The sequence below is a fragment of the Leopardus geoffroyi genome, chromosome C1 (genome assembly GCF_018350155.1).
Source record: "Leopardus geoffroyi isolate Oge1 chromosome C1, O.geoffroyi_Oge1_pat1.0, whole genome shotgun sequence".
NCBI classification, from domain to species: Eukaryota; Metazoa; Chordata; class Mammalia; order Carnivora; family Felidae; genus Leopardus; species Leopardus geoffroyi.
The window spans coordinates 178709749-178722507 of NC_059328.1; the positions used below are offsets into that span (position 1 = coordinate 178709749).

Here is a 12759-nt window from a genome sequence, read left to right on the forward strand (position 1 = left end):
TTCCATCTTCCTTCCTTCCTCTCTCCCTCCCTTTTTCCTTCCTTTCTTCCTTCCTTCCTCCCTTCCTTTGAATATATCAATACATATATTTTATTCAGTGGATTCTAATCTATTATTGCTATTACTTTACTTTCGTATTCAAATTTTCCAGATGTGGCCAGCAAGACCCCTGTCAAGCGGAGTTGTGTGTGCTTTGACATGACTCCCATCATTCTTTGAGCAATTTTCTACTTTCTGGCACAAGAAAATGTTCCAAGCTCATCTTACATTTTCCCCACCCTGGCCCTGGAATCAGTCATTTCATAAGGATCCTTGGTTGGAAACCAAAATCTGGGTCTTTGAGAAATTTTTCTCCAAATTGTACATCCATTTTTATTGGCAAAAAATAAACATCTTAATAAAAAATAAATCTGACAATAACAACTGTTAAGGAGGATGTAGATCCACTGGGACCAATCCTAGTGGGAATTAAAATGATAAAGTTTGAAAAACTTTCTAATGTAGTCTGTCTTGGTCTCTGAGGTGCAAGGGAGAGCTTCAGCTTTACCCTCATATTCTAGGATTCTCTCAGTGATGTCTTAATACTTGAACAGATGTTAGTTGTTCTTGTGAGGGGGACAGAAGTCAGGAACATCCTATGTCACCATCTTGGTGATGTCATGCCCTGGGATTTTTAAATAAAATTTTTGAGCCCCTCTTCCAGAGATTGTAATTCACAAGTCCTGGGGTAGGGCCCAGAAAGGTGTGTGCATGTGTATATGTGTGTGTGTGTGTGTGTGTGTGTGTGTGTAAGATTTCAGGTAATTCTGTGGCAGAGCAGTTTGTAGGAGCTACTACTCTAATGTCTTTAAACCATGATTTATACTGCATTCTTCAAAGCACATTTGTTTATCTAAGGGAATAAACACTTGCCTCATACCTTAATTACTGGATACCAGAAAAACCAAGCAAGATAAAACCTATAATCTGAAAAAACATGCTAGATATCAGATGTCAGTGATAAATGTCTAAGATGGAAAATGTATTCCATAATGTAAAATAATTATTGATTACAAAATCAAGTCAACTTAGATTCAAGTCTAGATTTAATTACATTCTCAAGGAAGAAAGTAGAAATTTTACTTTTAAATTGCATTTCTCTGACTATAATCTCTCTCTCCTTCCCTCGGTCCCTCACACACACACGCACGCACACACACACACACACACACAAGAATGCATCACTTTATGGGAAGGGGTCAGGGAACACAAGACTTTTCACAATGGAATAGAAAAATCATCTATTTCAATATCCATTGCTTGGCTATCTTCAATAATAGATAACTCTGAGAAGAAACAAAATTACTTCAGTGAAGCCAACAATACTGTTGAATAGCTTTATCACATTCTGGTATTGAGCATGATAAAACATTTTTCCCATATGAAATTTTGGGTTAATATTTTTTTATTTCTTAAGAAGGGAAGAACGTTTCAAGGAACTAACATTTATATCTTGAGGAGGAATTTCTTCTTCTAGCTACAGATAATTAGTATATATACTGAAACTCTGGGTAACTTTGTCTTGGTGAAGAAGAATGTAATATACCTTCTTTTTCAGATGGACTTTTTTCCTTTCTAAAAATCACAAAGATAAATTAGGAGAAAATCCCCCATGGAAGTAACAATTATACTTGTTATTATCAACAAATAATCACAGTTGTCATTTCTGAGTCCAGTAGTCTCTCCTCATCTATGATTGTGTTTTCTGGGGTTTTGGTTACCCAGGGGGAGCTGCAGTCCAGAAGTGGGTGGTCCTCCTTCTAATGTGTCATCAGGTCAGTAGTGGCCTAACACTGTGTCACCTCACTGCATCTCATTGCATAGGCATTTTATCGCCTGACATCATCACAAGAAGGGGGAGTCTTATACATAAGATATTTTGAGAGAGGCCATATTAATATCATTTTTGTTACAATCTGTTGATATGACTGTTCTATCTTATTATTAGTTATTAGTTATCATTAATATCTTACTGCACAAAATGTAGAAATTGAACTTTATCATAAGTATGAGTGTAGGAAAAAACATAGTATATCTAGGGTTCGGTACTATCGGTCATTTCAGGCACCCACTGGGGGTGAATATATATCCCCCACAGATAAGGGGGGACTACCGTAGGTACCAGGAGTTGTATGTATCATCTCTATTTTGCAAATAAAGAAAGTATAGAGAAGTGAAATAACTTACCCAAGTTCATGTAGCAAAGAAAATGGCTAAGCTAGGACTCAAGTCCAGTCAGCAAAGGAAGGTTATGTTCAGCAGCAAGCAGCCCCCAAATCAGCAGCAGATAACAAAGGTGCAGCTCATGCTACATGTGCAGTCTGGGTTGGCTGTGGCTCAACCCCATTTCATCTTTATTTTTGAACCCAGGCTGACACTGAAGCTTCTGTTTGGGATATCGCCAGAGACTGTAACAGAGAAGAAAGAGTATGGCAAACCACACACTGACTCTGAATGCTTCTACCTGACAGAAGGAACAAAATGGCTTCAGGGAAGCCAAGTGTAGCCTTAAACAACTATGTCACATTTTGGTATTGAACGTTGGTGTTTTGCATTTCAGTAGCCAGTGCAAGTTAGGGTTAAACCTGATGTGAGTGAGGTGGGGAAGTATAATCCTCCAGCAGGGAGAGGCCGTAACTATTTGTGAACAGTAATCAGCCTCCTGCAGACCGGCGTGCGCGGGTGACATAATTTAACCTGAAGCCGGTGTAGCAGTTCCCTGGTTTCAGCAACTGGTCCATGCTGGTCTCATCAGACTGAAGCAAAGATTGTTGTTTGACAACCGGGAGCAAAGTTGACCTTGCTCTTTCTCTAAAATGGAGCTGCTGTAGCCATTTTTCTGCCACGAGGGAGGAAGTGTGACAAAAAGGCTGGTACATGCCGCCAGGTGGAGTCAAGAGGAATGGGTCCCCAGCACTGGGGGCGCAATGCGTTTCTGGAACAGCTCATCCTGAGGGTGGTCCATCTTCTGAACTTTTTAATGATATAGTCCAATAAGTCCCCTAGGTCAAACTAGTTTGAATAATTACTTCTATTTATGACTGATAATATTAAAATGCACAGCCTAGAAAAGTCCAAACTCTCTTGGATGAGGCATGCATGTGTGTATGTATAATATGCTCGATTTTGTGTGAAAACAATGTAGTAACATTATGAAAATTTTGAAAACTAAGAAGGAAATGGCATATGATCATACGCCCAAAATGCCAACTATTAATCAGGTGTGCACGTATTCTTCCTGTACTCCCCACCCTGCCATGTGCATTAATTTTTATATAGGTTATGTCAAATCATCCAAATAATTTTGTATCCTGACCTTCTCACTTAACTATGCAAGTCAATTCTTTCCCCACATTGCTACAAAATATTCTAAACGTCATTGAAAGAGCTGCAAAAGGTTCTAGGTATACTATAACATAGATGAAAATTTCCCCAGTTGTGGGGTGCCTGGGTGGCTCAGTTGATTAAGCATCTGACTCTTGATTTTGGCTCAGGTCATGATCTCATGGTTCGTGAGTTTGAGCCATATGTCAGGCTCTGTACTGACAGCATCGAACCTGCTTGGGATTCTTTTTCTCCCTCGCTCCCTGCCCCTCCCCCTACGTGTGTGTGTGTGCTCTCTCTCAAAATAAATAAATAAATTCTTAAATTAATTAAAAAACGTAAATTAAAAAAAAGTCCCCAGTTATGGACATGTAGGTTGCTTCCAATTTTTTTACTTTTTTATAGATAACAGTGCCACGTATATATAATATATGTACATGGAGAGACATGAGAAGGACATATGCAAAACATTATACCAATGGATGCTTTTGATTAGGCCTCTGTGCCTCCTGGACCATAATGTGATGAAACTCACAGAATTAAGTAGGAGCTGGGGTCTGCCTACTCTATGTCATTATTACAGAGGCAAATCTGGCATTATTTATTGTGCTAGGTTTAAAAAATGGCACAAACATCTTCAAATTTTTGCTAGAATAAAGAGTTACGATTTGAGATAATGTTTGGAATAACTGGTAAAACTCAGAAGATAACTTCTAGATGGAAGCTAGCAGGGAGGCTTGCACACATATTAGTCGTACCAAGTCAGAAGGAAATGCTACTGAGACATATCAAGATTATAGGCAAAAATGATCTTTTTGTATTGAGATTCTCCATTGACATGAACTGCTCATGCAAATGTGTTTGGCCACTGTCCTCAGAGGTTATGCTGAAAGGGGACAGCTCTTCACTGTCCCCTAAGAGCCTGTTTATTGCCCTGCTGGGGTCAGATGGTTCTGCCAGGCCTGGCCTGCTCACTGGCCTCCGATGGCTCTCTGTCTCTGGTCCGGCCAGAGACTGTCCCCCAGTAACTCTGCAGCCTGAGCATTTTCCAGTGAACTTAGGTAATATATCCCTTTCTAGCTTGAGATTCATTTAGATCTATGTCTATTTGCTATAAATAATTAAAAGGGGGCTGATGTGGTTATTCAAGAGTAGTATCCAGGCACTTCTCCAACTCTTTTTCTTTCTCAGCCTCATTGAGTAACTGAAAGACTGACAGACTCTTCATTGGATGTCCGATTCTTTGGCCCTGCTACCCTTGGTCTGCAGATACAGGGCTACAGCTGTAGCCCCTGACATCTGTTTCTCAGCCCAGGTCCCAAACACAATTTCTTGACAACTATAGTAGCAAAAGCTTTTAGCCTGACTCACAAGAGCATTTGAAGCAGAGCCAGATAGTTAGTTTAGTGGATCTGATTTCCTGAATTAAGGAATCCTTCTTTGGCAGAGTGTGGGCTGGCTCTAGACAAAGAGGTTTTATATAGTGGAGCCATAAGGGTGGATATTAGTAACTTCTGAGGAGAGAATGAAAAAGGAGCCCAGACATTAGAAACAAACTTAGAAAGTATCTCCTCAGGGTGAAGTTGGTCTAGCAGAGGCTCACAGGGGGAGGCTAGGGTATTTCCTCAGACATGATGTGAATGTAGATGGACCTAGGAGTGAGATCTGTAGCTCCCAGGAAGTACAGGGGAAAGATGAGGGACCACCAATAAAACGTAGACCCCGGCAGACAGACAGATGCAGTCCCTACTTGCAGCCGTCACCCCGTCACTGCAAAAATGAGCAGCCGGTGAAATCACTTTGACTGTAATGACTAGTTAATGTACCTCTTTGGTTAAATTCCATTCAAAGAACACAGAGAGATGCCAATGTATCTCTTTATTATAAATTTTTAAATGTTTTAATTTTCAACCTGTAGTTGCAAGCATTATTTTAGACAATGCTTTAGAGTTTCCTTTGGTAGTATTTGTGTTAAAAAACAAAACAAGGGGCGCCTGGGTGGCGCAGTCGGTTAAGCGTCCGACTTCAGCCAGGTCACGATCTCGCGGTCCGTGAGTTCGAGCCCCGCGTCGGGCTCTGGGCTGATGGCTCAGAGCCTGGAGCCTGTTTCCGATTCTGTGTCTCCCTCTCTCTCTGCCCCTCCCCTGTTCATACTCTGTCTCTCTCTGTCCCAAAAATAAAATAAACGTTGAAAAAAAAAAAATTTAAAAAACAAAACAAAACAAAACAAAACAAACTCCAGTATCATGCCACAACTATCTCCTCTAATTCAAATTTGGTCTTGTGCCAAAGCCTAGGATAGGATTTCATTGATACTTGATCCAGAATATCCAATGTAGATCAACATATCCTGCTCTTTTCGGACAAATGCCAAACCTTCAGAGCAACCCCACACAAGTGACTTGTTCATGACAGCTTTGCTCCTCAGGCTCTCTCAGGTCCCCGGAACATAAGCTCCCTGAGGGCACCCAAGCCTGGGGCGTTCACTGGCTTCTCATGCTTGGTAAGCACCTTGCTGCCTCAACAGATAATAAATGCTAATGCATTTCCTATATCCTTATATTTACTGAAAAAAAAAAAAAAGGCATGGGGGGGGAGAGAAAAATTCTAAGTGGATGTAGAATAAATAAATACTATAGGATGAAAGAACTTGAGTGAAGTTGCCATTTAGGGAAATGTGTGCTTAGCACAGAAACAAGGTAGGTAACCGTTTAAAAAAAGACAGAGAAGTAGAAAAGTCCGTAGCATGTTTTCTCTTTTCAGAATTTCCCGAAACTACAGTGTATTACTTCCGATTTTCGTGAGGGTTTTGCTTTGCTGTCTGCAATTACCCTTTGAGTACCATCACTACAGATGAATCTGGCACCCCTGCTCTCTGAAATAGCCCTGGTGCCTCATGGAGATGAAATTCGCTGCCTTTCAGTTTCCATTTGGTAACAGGCCCACGCACATCAAGTCCCGCAGGCCGTTGGTTGCTCGGCCCGTGCACAAGAGTGGCGGATGAGAGAGGGAAACTCCACAGAAGGATTCGGAGGCAAGAGCAGCCTGGCCTCAGTGGGAAAGGGCAGGTAAGGGAGCAGGGGCCCTGGACGCTTGCTAAGGAGAACGGAGTATGACGACTGGAGAGAGAGCTCTTGCTAACCCACAGGAGCCCTGCCGGCATGCCCCTCCCCCATTTCCTGGGGGCAGCCACTGCTTTCCTTAGGGGTCTGTCAGGTCCTCAGCCCTGTTTGTGCCACCAATATTCTGGGAAGTGACAGGGCAGACCTTCAGCGTCAGCAAGAATAACGGGGCACGCAGAGAAAAGCAGTCATATCGCATAGCAATTGCTCACGGAGCTGAGTCCCAAGACCTTATTTCTGAACTGAAAAACTTACTTTAAGGTAGAAATAGATCTTATATACCTGACAACATCTTCATTCTAATCAGTCCCCTGTAAAATGGGCGTACTGGCCTTTATGTATGCCACGCTGATGTTATAAGGATTCATTAATGCTTTTAAAGTCTGGACTTCAAATCAACGTGATTTCAACTTGAACCAAATGGGAGGCTTTTAAAACAACAGGCATATCTATCCATCTATGCTAAACACCACGGAATTCCCCTTTGTTCTCCGCTAAAATTTAAGGACCCAAAACAGCCGAATGTTTTCAACCCTCTAATTCTTGATGGCTGAAGCAGTACTCATAGAAATACTGTAAGACTTAGTAATTTCTTGCAGAATCTGATTCCTTAGGGAAAAACGCTCTTTGGCTATTTTAAGCAGTGAGTTGCATGTTCTTTGAGTGAGTCTACTGTCATAGCAGCTGATTTACCACAGGAAAGCAAGAAAAGTGCCTGAAGTCAGAAGTGCTTTTCCTTCTCCTTGGTTTGGGGATCTTTCTTTGACTTTCAGGATTCAGTTTTGTGACCCAGATATCTATCATGGAAAATTTCAGTTAGTGAATGATAATTCTTGGCAGTTTCTAATTTTCCGAAGTGCCAGATTTAATGAATCTTCAGATGCTATGGTTGGGCGCTAAAGGTTGGGAAAGCACACCAACAGAATACCGGAAAATCATGGCAGAGGAATGAGAAAGCCAACTCTGGGAGTCTGGGTAAATGTATCCAGAAAATTCAGGTTAAAAAAAACCCAGATCAGTTAGAAGTGTAAGGCTCATCTGGATTGCCTTAATTTTAATCCCATTATGGTTAATCCGATCCCACATGGAATTATAAACTGATTTACATATTCCAAAAGAGTCAGGAAAACAGCCAACCAGTGGCCTAACAAAGCAGTCTCCCACACTTAGAAATGGTCTGAAAGGGAAAACAAAGTTAATCCTTTGGGGGGAAAATGTTTTAGTGGCTCTCAGTCAATGAATGATGAAACAATCAGCAAGGGTGTAGGGCTGTGTAATGCCTTTTGTGTAAGAACACAGTTCAAGAAGGGTGCCGCTGTGGTCGCTGAATTTTGTGAGATTACAAAGTGTGCGTACAACTTGGCCATAGACAAATCTACGTATTCACCAAATCTAAGTATTAGACTTGGGAAAACACTTAATTTAAAACAAGGGGGTGGGGAGTGTTAGGAGAAAGGAAATACACATCTGAAATTACATATCTGAAACCCTTGGGGTCCAGAAGTATTTTGTAATTTAGGACTTGTGGCTCTTGGGTGGGTAAAAAGGTAAATATATTGTACCATACATAAAACCCTGAGTGACATCTGGGCAGCACCCTGTACTAAAGCAAATTAATATTTCAGCAGTGAAGTGTATGAAAATTCACACTGATTGTGATCAATGAAGATTAAAAATAGCTTCAAGTCAGTTCAGGGCAGGTTTTGTTGCTAAATGAGTTTATGTCTGGCCAGGCTTTGATATCAAATGAGTTATAAAAAGCCTTTCATTTATCAAACCTCTTTGGACTTCAAACTTGGTGTATAAGGGATTGGTAGCCTATATGTTTATGCAGCGATGAACGTACCTCTCTGTCTGGAAGAACTTACCTGAGCTGCGTGATGGTGAGTCTTGTGTAACGTTGGCACAAATAAGGGCAATCAGGACACGCCTTCACACAGCAGTGGTGTAAGAAAGTGAAATAAGGAAGAACAGGACGTCTAGCAATAACAGGTATGATGGTGGGACAGGCACATTTGTGAAGAGGGAAAGAGTGAGGAATTCTGCATCAGTTCACAGACGTCCTGAGTTCAAGCTTGATGCTATTACTTGTTTAGCCTATGTCTCAGTGTCCCCATCTGTGAGATGGGAGCAGTAATGTCATAGGGTTGTGAGGAGTCACCAGTAAAATAAAACCTGGAAAACACTTAGCACAGTGCGGGGTGCATGGTTAGCAGTAAAAAATAAGATAAAGTTAACTGCTTGTTACTAACGGTAGAGATACAAATATCTCATTCGGTGTGTTTCGAATCAGTGGTGTCACGGGATTCCATATAAATACACACTTTTCTCCTGCCTCTGATGGGGCTACTCTTAGGAGGAAAAGCACATATGAGGGATGTCTCTTGAATAGGAATCTTGCTTCATTTAAACTTTAACATAAGCTACAGGGGTTTTTGTTGTTAAAGTAATGGACTTCCCTACGCTGACCCACTGCCCTGACCTTTTTTGTGTGTGATCGTAGTTTTATTTATTCTTTTTTCTTTTTTTTTTAATTTTTTTTTCAATGTTTATTTATTTTTGGGACAGAGAGAGACAGAGCATGAACGGGGGAGGGGCAGAGAGAGAGGGAGACACAGAATTGGAAACAGGCTCCAGGCTCTGAGCCATCAGCCCAGAGCCTGACGCGGGGCTCGAACTCCCGGACCGCGAGATCGTGACCTGGCTGAAGTCGGACGCTTAACCGACTGCGCCACCCAGGCGCCCCTGTGTGATCGTAGTTTTAAATCAACCAGTGTATTAGGCCCCAGAATTCTGTTACAACTGACTTCAGAAAACTATTTATTTTTCTTCTATGGTTTTCTGAATTAATCTTATTTCTTGGTTGTCATATCTTATAACTCATAACTTTCTGTGTATTGAATTTTGGGCTTTCTTGTTCCCCTTCACCATAAAGCTATGTACCTGAAGGATCGCCAGCCCTTTAGTCTTTTTTCCCCTTAATCGTCACTGCAAAACAAATTCACACACTTTGTTGCATGCAGATGTGTGTGCGTGTACATGTGTGTGCGTGCGTGTGTGTGTGAAGGCAACAACTGAAAAGGGAAAATCTCTTGTGAACTTTCATAATTTTAACAACGCCATCCCATGTTCCAGAGATAACTGATGTTAACCATTAGGACTGTGTTCTTCCAAATAACTTTCTGTGTATATACAAACATTCATATCCTACATGCTAGGGAGGGACTTGCTGTTGATTTAGCAAAAATATCATTCTATACATTCTGTTCCGCAGCTTGCTTTTTTTCCTGTTTAATCAGGGGCATGTTTTCCTATTGTAATTGTTCCCATTATTTGTAACAAGTTGTATTCTTTTAAATATAATTGTGTATAATTATGAACATATTCCTTCACTCACTGATGTAGTATTTACTGGTCATCAAAATGAGGAAGATAGGTGCTGCCTGCCTGCTATGAGAAATGCAAGGCTGTAAGAGCCATATTTTTTGTCCTCTGGATGTTTATAATCTGGAAGGAGAAGTAAGGCAGGGACACATGTAACTACATATTAAGTGGTACAGAATATGTAAACTTAGATGTTGGTACCATGTAGGTGAGAAGAAAGCAAATTAATTTTTGGAAGGGCTGGTTAGGAAAGGTTTTTGGGAGATTTTGGATTCAAGTTGCATCTGAAAAGATTGGTTGGATTTCAACGGATGTAGAAGAGGCAGAAAAAATACCTTTCACCAAATCTCTGAGAGAAGAAAATACAGGACAAATTTAAAAGAGGGCCATAATCCAGATGCATGGATTGTGAAACACTTCTTGATTTCAGAGATATTAAGAAGTGGGGATATAGGTACAAATTAAATCAAGATAATATAGTATTTGTTCAATTTGACTGGAATAGCAGGTTTCCAGAAGGTACAACTGATAGAGAAGTCTGGAAAAATAAGTAAAAGCCAGATCAGGCGAGTCTTGAATGCCAGGGGAAATCTGAAATTTGCCTATTTTGATTCTTGTATAAAATTTGCTTCCAGATTCTTCTTTTTTCTTATCACAAGCTATTAGAATTTGGGAAGAGACCACATGCACTAGTCTTCAAATACATGTCTACATTCTGGAATACATATTCAAATGATGTCTTTAAACATGTTGGTCCATTTTGGCAGGCCTTCCCATTACAGAATTTTTTCCATAAAGAGGTAAACATTTTATAGTCATTTACTATGTGCTAGGTACCAAGATGTCAGTAACAAACAAGACAGCTTCAGCCTCACATACTCAAGGCTTGGTTAATGGATTCCCAGCGCCATCTCCCCACTCCCAAGACATCCATGTCAAATTTGGCTGGCCTATCAATCATTAAAAATGACCACTGCCTCTGATGCCTTGGCCTTGTTTCTGGTCTGTGGCTATGATTTCCTGCTTTCTCTGCTGAACTCTGACTTCTTGAAATCCCCACACCCTTTCTTAACACCTAGGTGACTTTTTCTCACTGTGCTTTTTTTATTTAAAGCAGAAATGCTTACAAATGAGCTTTTATTTTTTTATGGCATCTCCATAATTATTTTACTAAAGGAAAAAATATCAGATTGTGGATTCCCTTGATGTCAACAAAGGCAACTTACAATGAAGATGATGCTAGAGCACAGATGGGATTAGAAATGTGCCAAATATCCCCTACAGAAAATGTTTATAACAAACACAAATGGAGAAAACCTCCATTTGGGTCTTAGAATTAGGCATGAAGCTCGGTATAGGATTTTTCATTTTCTTGGGGGAATTGACCCGTTTACTGTAATGAAATGCCCCTCTTTATCCCTGATATATTCCTTCTTCTGGAATCTACCTGTCTGATGTTAATACAGCTGTTTTAGTAGCTCCCAAGATGGTCTCCAATGATCCCCAAGCCCTGGTATACTTGGGGTACACACACCCTTCTGTAGTCCTCTCTCACATTGTACCAAAATTGCTCTGTGTGACTAATAAAATATGGTAAAAGCAAAGTTACTTCCCTTCTAAGATTAGATTATAAAACACTGTGACTTCTGTCACAGACCATGTTTCTTTCTCTCTCTCTCTCTCAGAATACTCCTCAGGGGGAAGTCTTGTCATGAGCAGCCCTATGGAGAATCCGAGCAGTGAGGCCAGCCACCAGGCAAGTGGGCTTGGATGCAGATCCTTTGGACCCAGCCAAGCCTGACACCTAGACTGGGACAGACCCTGAACAAGAACACCCAGCTAAGCCACTCCGGATTCCTGATACACAGAAACTATGAGATAATAAAAGTTTGCTGTTTGAGATGGCTACATCTGGGGTAACTTGTTACGCAGCAATGGATAACTTATACACTTGGTACACTTGGCTTTCTTTTGATTTGTATTTGCTTGGTGTTTTTGAGGGTCCCAAGACCACCCCAAGTTTGATGATTGGCCACAAGGACTCACAAGACTCAAGGGAAGGTTATATTCACAGTTAAAGTTTATCATAAAGGGTAACTGAGTAAAGCGTCAGGGAAGGCATGGTCGCTGGGCAGAGCCCAGACGCGTTCAGTACTGGTTCAGCACTGGCTTCAGAGCCTTTCATCAGAGGCCACACACAATCTGCTTTCTCCCCAGCAGGAACTGATAAGAACATGTATGGAATGTGTCTACCCAGGGAATCCTGTGGGAGTCTTAGGGTCCCAGGCTTTTTTGAGGTGCTGGTCATGGTCACATAAGCAGATCTTACCACGTGACCAGTCATGGCAACTGAAACTCAGGGTCTCAACAGTGAAACTAGGTGCACATCGTTGATTTTGATACTCAAGCCAAACAACTTGTCAGGCTAGTATAGCACAGCCCGTTGCTCCAGGTACACACAAACAAAATCATCACCTGACATCTAAGGGCCATATTGCCAGTGGTTGGCCAAGGGTCATTCATGGTTCCAGATTCTCTTGGAGATATGCAACGAATAAGCAACCAGATCTGTTCTGTTAACTCTTTCCTCAGTAAAACTGCCAGATATGTAGCTGAATAAGCCTTCAGAAAATTCTAGCCCCTAGGCTTCAAATCTTCCAGGTTGGGCCCCCAGAATTGTGAAGCAGAAGCAAGCATTCCCCACTGTGCTCTGTAAGAATTTCTGATTCACAAAAAAACGTAAGAAATAATAAATGATTATTGTCTGAAGCCACCACGTTTCGGAGGTAGTGGGTTATACAGCAATAGGTAAATGATACAGGGTAATATTTTCTTGTTTCTTTGCCAGTCTTGCAAATTTTTACTGGACGCTCGATGTCAATTTTATGTC

General features: G+C 41.1%; 1 long non-coding RNA gene across 1 annotated transcript; it reads left to right on the top strand.

Moving 5' to 3' along the window:
• Positions 1-5856: 5856 nt before the first annotated feature.
• On the top strand, positions 5857-11777 carry LOC123599242. Its single transcript, XR_006713065.1, has 2 exons — positions 5857-6431; positions 11555-11777. It is a non-coding gene; the product is annotated as an uncharacterized LOC123599242 (long non-coding RNA).
• The last annotated feature ends 982 nt before the right edge of the window (positions 11778-12759 follow it).